Consider the following 6,451-nt stretch of genomic DNA (forward strand, 5'->3'; position numbering starts at 1 on the left):
GCCTTCAGGAGAGAGGGGAGTGAAGGAAGTGGGGAGTGAGGTGGATCCCAGTGCAATTTTGGGCCAGGCCTTTTCCACTGTTCATAAATGTTCCTCCACCAACACACACATTAACCTCTGCGACTTCAGTTCTGCACGGCAGTAGACAAGAAGGTTGGATACTGGTTCCTGGCAGCGCTGGGGGCTATGCTTGCTTGTGTCCAGAGACGGAAGAATCCAGAAGTGGGGCCGGCTGGGTCCTGGCACTTGGCTCTGGCTCCATGTGCCACCTGAGGTTTCGAGGAACATCATCGAAGCAGGACTTGGCACCCAGACTATCGTCCTTTCCTCTCGCAGCTCATGTGCTCACAGAGACCTTCTATAGATACCAGGGCACAACACACTACTGCTTTGTTCTGAGACCAAACAGCAAAGCAGGAGTGAACCCTCAAAATACCAACCAACCAACCTAGAAACAAAACTCATTCCCTTTCCTAACTCTCTTTATTGTGAAATAATTAGACCTGCATTTAAGCAAACTGAATATTCTCACTTGAATAAGCTAAACAATTAGTACTATTTTATGTAAGCTGGAGGGAAAAAAAGAGCTATTTTTCTCCCAAGTGGAAGGCCTCTACCCTAGCCCATTGGCATCTAACATTTTTATGCATAGATGAGGATCACTTTGACTTTTAAAATTACTTTCCTTCTTTAAAAGGAAAAATTTACTCTTTATAAACTACTTTAACCAGAAAATTAACTGCAGTAACTAATCTTTTCTGAAAATTGTTTCCTGTAATATAAGCATTCTCAACTACTACGTATATACCATTAAAACAGGTACACTTAATTACTGGAGAATCATTTAAAAAATTCCTGTTCCGTTTCATGAGTATTATGAAGAGTCAGTCATAATACTCAGCTTCCTTTTGTTTGATTTTCAAGTAATTATAAAAGGTTTTATAGAAATTATCTCACAATGTCACTTTTTAAAACTTAGATTTCAGCTTTCTAAAATTCTGACTTAAGAAATTTTAAGTTGTTACCTCTTTTCTTTTGTGTCTTTTCAGAGTTATCATAGGAGAGGTTATTAGGAGTAACCAGACTTTTACCTACATCTGACTCTAAACTTTATAGTTTAGCTATGAACTCTTATAAGGGTCTTTTCTTCATTCAGCTGATATTAGCTTTTACTTGGGTGACCCAAGCTGACTCATTACAACCTCCTTAATTAGAAAGACAAATGGTGGTTCCATAGATCCTGATTTTAAAAACATGATAAACTTTTAAAGGTTCAGTGGTATTACTGGCAGAACTGCTTGAATCTGTCACATGAGTAAAATACATCACTTTTCCTTAAAAACCTGTGAACTAACAGGGTCATTCAGTGATAAATCACAAATTAGTAGCAAATTAAGAATGGAAAAATTAACTTACAAAACCCATTTGCTTATATCAATATGGCTCCCCCTATGTTCCATCAGTCCTTTAGCCCTTCAGAAGTCCCTCCCTTTCCTTCCTTCCTAGGCTTAGTCATGAGACGTCACTGTCGTTAGCCATGGTTTATTAAAACAGAGATTTTCAAGTTCATCAGCAGTGTGCTAACTTCCAACTGTGGGTAATGTCCATTTATTTCTAGCACCTTTTAGTTTTAATATGTAGAGCACATGCATTGTTAACCTTTAAATCCTTTGTATAAACATTTCTGGAAGGGCTTTAAAACATCTCCTCTGTATTTCCTGACTTGCCAGTTGGATTTAGGAACTCCCTGGTACCAGCAGGTGCTGTATTTTGCTTTCTTCAGGTTCCAGCTGGGCTACAATGACAGATTCCTGTCCCAGGCCCGGCCCAGCCACCTAGGCTGGGACCACATGGAGGCAAACTGAACCGGGCCCCACCAGACAGCAAGATAAATGGCTGCTGTTTAAGTTTAAAATCCCCTGGTGGGAGTAAATATTGTTCCAGAGAAAAAGGCTTGACAAATATTGCATCATCCTTCCAGAGCTGTCTTGATTAAAGCAGGATCTTTGGATTAAGTTGGTGCTCAATTCAGAATGTATCTATCTTGCTGTCATGGGATTTTTTTCCCCCTTCCTAAAGTCTGAAAACAGACATATTGTTGGGAATGGTCAAACAAGGCTACCGCCTCCCAAGCGGCTCGAGTCCACTCTGATAATAGAAGGCGACTGAATACTTCACTGAGGATAATGGAGACAGCAAAGGCTTAGTGGGAAAAGGCCAGTTGTCACCTAAGTGACAGGCAACAGCTGAGCTCACACATCTGGAGCCAGACCAGGGCAAATATTCAGCAACCCTCACCCGTCTACACCTTGGGTTTGTCTGAAGTAACAGATGGAAGTTCCTTTTACTCCAAAAACACATTAAAAAATATCTGACAGTGAACCACATTGATTACATAACATCAGCAGCAAGCACCCTTCTGAAGTACTGGTTAAAATTGGGAGGTAGACAAAACTGTACCGCAGGTACACACAATTTCATTACATACAACCTCTTCTTCATAAAACCCATCCTAAAAGCCACATATATATGCATGCTTTTTATAGCACAAATGCAGCTGAATTGCTTGGGAGAGGCAAGATCCTTACATGTTCTTTTCCTTTAGGCAGTTCCCATGCTGTGTTCTTCACCTTGCTCAGGGCCGCAGCGGCTCTGCCTCCCATACTCTTCAAGAAATCAGCAACCAAACGTGTTTGGCTTGTGATTCTGAACCCTCCTTAGGCAAGCTGGAACGCAGAGCCGTGCCAGCCGTCCTTCCCCCACCCCCACCTCCTTCTTCAGCCTCCTGAAGACAATCCGTGGACAATTTCCCCAAAGTCCCCCAAATAATACGGCACTGCCAATAGTCACTGGCGATGCCGTTTGTTTTTCTTAGAGGGCAATGAAAATTTAACAGCTTTCTGCTGCATCCTGAGTCCGGGTCCTGCTAATTATTAACATGCCCAGTTTCTTTAACTTTTTCTGCCTAAAAGGAAGTCGACGCTCCCATTCTTTCCCATATTCGTGTTACATGCAGAAAACACCACTGCTAGGGCGGGAGGTAGGGGGCTGATGCACCCCAGGAAAAAAGCAATCAACCCTTTCCCCGGAGCGTTAGGGGAGAGTCGGCACCCTGCCTCTGGACGCCGGTAGGTGACAGGCGATCCTAAGCGGCGGACACTGACCAATGCGCCCTGGTCTCCCTGCGCCCCGCAGCGCCCCAACTCTGGGGCCCCTGAACGGGTTTCCACGCAGGAAAGAATCAAAGGAAGAGTTGGTTGTGCTGCAGCCAACAGGAGCGGTGCGGGCAGCCTATCTGAAGCCCTCTGGTGCCGCAGCCCCAGTATCTGCTTTCACTGTCTACACAGCCCAACAAACCGGTTATGCCCATCTCCCGCATCTTCTGCGACACCGAACCACTCTGAGTGTCAGATGCCCCGCAGTGACGCGGACCTTTTCGGCCCTTACCCCGCGGCGATAGCCCCCCACCGCCGCACCCGCAGCCCCTCTGCAGAGCCCACTCACCTCAGAGAGGGAGCGGGACTCGGCTGGACGGTCGTCGGCTCTGCGGCGGGTCTGCGGACCCGCGCTCCGCGGTGTCAGCGACGGGCAAGGGCGGGCAGCACAGGAACCATCCGGAACCCGGGACGTGGCCGTTGCGGCCGCGGCGCCCCTCGCGGAGGTCAGCGCTGGCGGCGCGAGGCGGGCACGCTCCGGAGCGCGCTGTCTGGCGCGGCGGCCGCGGGAGGCGGCGCTCGCGGGGCTGCAGGCGGAGTGCGCCCGGCTCCCCAGCCCTCTCCGCGCCGCCGCGCACCCCGCCCTCGGCCGCCCGCCCGGCGCGAGCGAAAACGCGGAACGCGGAAACCGCCGCGGGATCCGGGCCGCGCGCGCCCACGCGCCCCCGGCTCGGCTGCGAAAGGCTGGCGGGTCGGCGCCGGATTCCGGCGGCCGAGGGCGCCGGGAGACCGGGCTGGTTGGACCGGCTCGGCGCCGCGGGAGGGCTGAGCTGAGTACGGGCAATCTGCGGGATGAAGTTCGCCTGGGCGCAGCCGGGGTTCTCAAGTGCAGTCGGGTCTTCTCTGTCCCGCCCCCAATTTTACGCCCTTTTTTTTTTTTTTTAAACCAAGCATTTTGATGGATGGAAAGACAGGAAGAGTGAAGGAGCAAAAAAGACAAACCCAATTTCCTCTGATCAAACGGTTTCGGGGTTGCCTATTTGGGTTTCTTTTCCTTTGGCGTAGTCGGGGCGGGATAGTTAATTAAACTCTTACTTCGATTCCTTCCGGCGCGCCTCGCCTCGCTGGGGACCCGATTGTACTCGATCCTATCTCGTGTAATCCCACAGGCTGGGCTGTCTCACCTCCGAGCAAGAAGCCACAGCTTCAGCCTCAAGTCCGTTCCCTCCCCTCCCCTGCCACCCTGGTCATCTCAATAAAAACTCAAAAGTCCGAGGAGTGCATGTGAAAACCTCAGCTCATCGCAATGTCCTGGCCTGGGCCAAGTTAGCGTGTCGCACTTAAAGTCGTATTCAAAATATTAATTTCATCACGATGATCATTTTCCATTGGCCAACCTACTCTCCATGTTTTCAGTCTGCCCAGTTTCCAGGGCTGGGCTCTCAGGCGCATTTTCTCAGATGAAGTGGAGCTCAGCCTGTTTGAAAGTTCTGCCCTGACATCTGGGTCGCCTTAGAACCTTAACCCCCCTCACTCGTTCCAGTTCCAAATCAGTGGAGTTTCATTCCACGGGAGTACTGTTTCCCCGGGGTTGCAGCGGGTGGATCCGACAGCAGGTGTTGAGCCCAACTTGACAGGTGTCTCTGCAAATCTAGGGATTCTTTGACCTCTCAATCCCTTCTACAACCCACTGGGACACTGTAACATCTTCCTGAAAGATGAGGATATGTGCATGCGTGGGGGGCGGGGGGGGCGGGGAGGTGTTAATCAATGCATTTTTAAATTTCTTTGGTGCTGGTGCTAAGTCGCTTCAGTCGTGTCCGACTCTGTGCGACCCCATAGATGGCAGCCCACCAGGCTCCCCCGTCCCTGGGATTTTCCAGGCAAGAACACTGGAGTGGGTTGCCATTTCCTTCTCCAATGCATGAAAGTGAAAAATGAAAGTGAAGTCGCTCAGTCGTGTCCGACTCTTCGCGTCTTCACGACCCCATGGACTGCAGCCTACCAGGCTCCTCCATCCATGGGATTTTCCAGGCAAGAGTACTGGAATGGGGTGCCATTGCCTTCTCTTTAAGGAAAATCAAAACAGCCAATTTCAGAAATTTTCAGAGCACCAAATCTCTTCTATTTTAACTGGGAGTAAAATAAGGGAATACTGAACAAATTCTGAGTTGATGAAAAAAGGATACAAAGCAATAACATTTAAGACAAAATGAAGGGGAAACAGTACAAATCTAAGGAAACGTTTGGCCCCAGCCCTGTGCTCTGCAATTCCAAATCTGATTTAGATCTCTCTGCACTGTGAAAACTCTCACCTCTAGATTCACCCCTGAGTTTCTAAACCTTGAGCACAGATCTTTCAGGAAACAAGACTGTTGGTTTTGAAGTAATTCCACTTGTTCCTGGTGTTTGTACCTGATGGGAATCTGGGGGAAAACAACCTAGGCTGTCTTGCTTCTCAGCATTTCTTTTGGAATTGTGTGTGTTTATCTTAACAGGGTTACAAATGCTTCTATTAAGCTATAGCCTTTTAGCTTCTACCTAAACTCCAGAACTGCCAAGGAGACTGACAAAATGATTTATTCCACACATAGAGGTTGTGAAAATCAGTACTTATAAGGGCAAAGAGTCCACTCTCCATCTGTGGGTGCCTGTCTATCGTTTCAGTGGAGACCTTCAAGTGAAAATAGTTTTCCAACAAACTGAATGACACAGTGGAACAGAATCAGTGGAGGATGGAGTGGAGGAAAGCATCATTGAACTGCAGCTGCATCTTCATGAGAAAATCCTCTCTGATGGACCAGTAGGCACTTGTGGCCAGCAGAGTTGGGTATGGAGAAGCTCAAGAGAAGGATATTTATGGAAGGTGCAGTTGGATCTCCCTATTAATTGGAGACAATGCTACTTTCTTATGATGAGAAATAAATCAATAAATCAATCTGATATCAGAGGACTTACAGCTCTGTGGTGACCTCACAAGTTTCATTTGTTGAGCACCTATTGTTTGGTAGCAAACATGTTGGGCACTGTAGGGTGTTCACAGTTGCCAGTTAAGGGGATTACTGTCTGTTTAGACAATGCACTGAGCAGCATCTTTTGGACCTATTGCAAAGGTGAACACTTGATCTTCAACCAGGACTCCCAAAATTACTTTGGATGGTTCAGTTCAGTTCAGTCGCTCAGCCATGTCTGACTCTTCGCGACCCCATGAATCGCTGCACGCCAGGCCTCCCTGTCCATCACCAATTCCCGGAGTTCACTCAGACTCATGTCCATCGAGTCAGTGATGCCATCCA

The 6,451-nt window shown here is 48.2% G+C and overlaps 1 protein-coding gene across 2 annotated transcripts in view; it reads right to left on the minus strand.

The window, feature by feature from the left end:
- Window positions 1-3,783, minus strand: part of PRICKLE1 (prickle planar cell polarity protein 1) — a 112,952-nt gene extending 109,169 nt beyond the window's left edge. The window contains exon 1 of one of the 2 annotated variants that reach the window (XM_027542603.1): window positions 3,505-3,783. The gene's annotated coding sequence lies outside the window, so the exon portion shown is untranslated. The remainder of the gene's footprint in view (window positions 1-3,504) is intronic. The other variant, XM_027542599.1, reaches the window with a different exon arrangement.
- Between the last annotated feature and the right edge of the window lie 2,668 nt (window positions 3,784-6,451).

Source organism: Bos indicus x Bos taurus, chromosome 5 (assembly GCF_003369695.1).
Source record: "Bos indicus x Bos taurus breed Angus x Brahman F1 hybrid chromosome 5, Bos_hybrid_MaternalHap_v2.0, whole genome shotgun sequence".
Classification (NCBI taxonomy): Eukaryota; Metazoa; Chordata; class Mammalia; order Artiodactyla; family Bovidae; genus Bos; species Bos indicus x Bos taurus.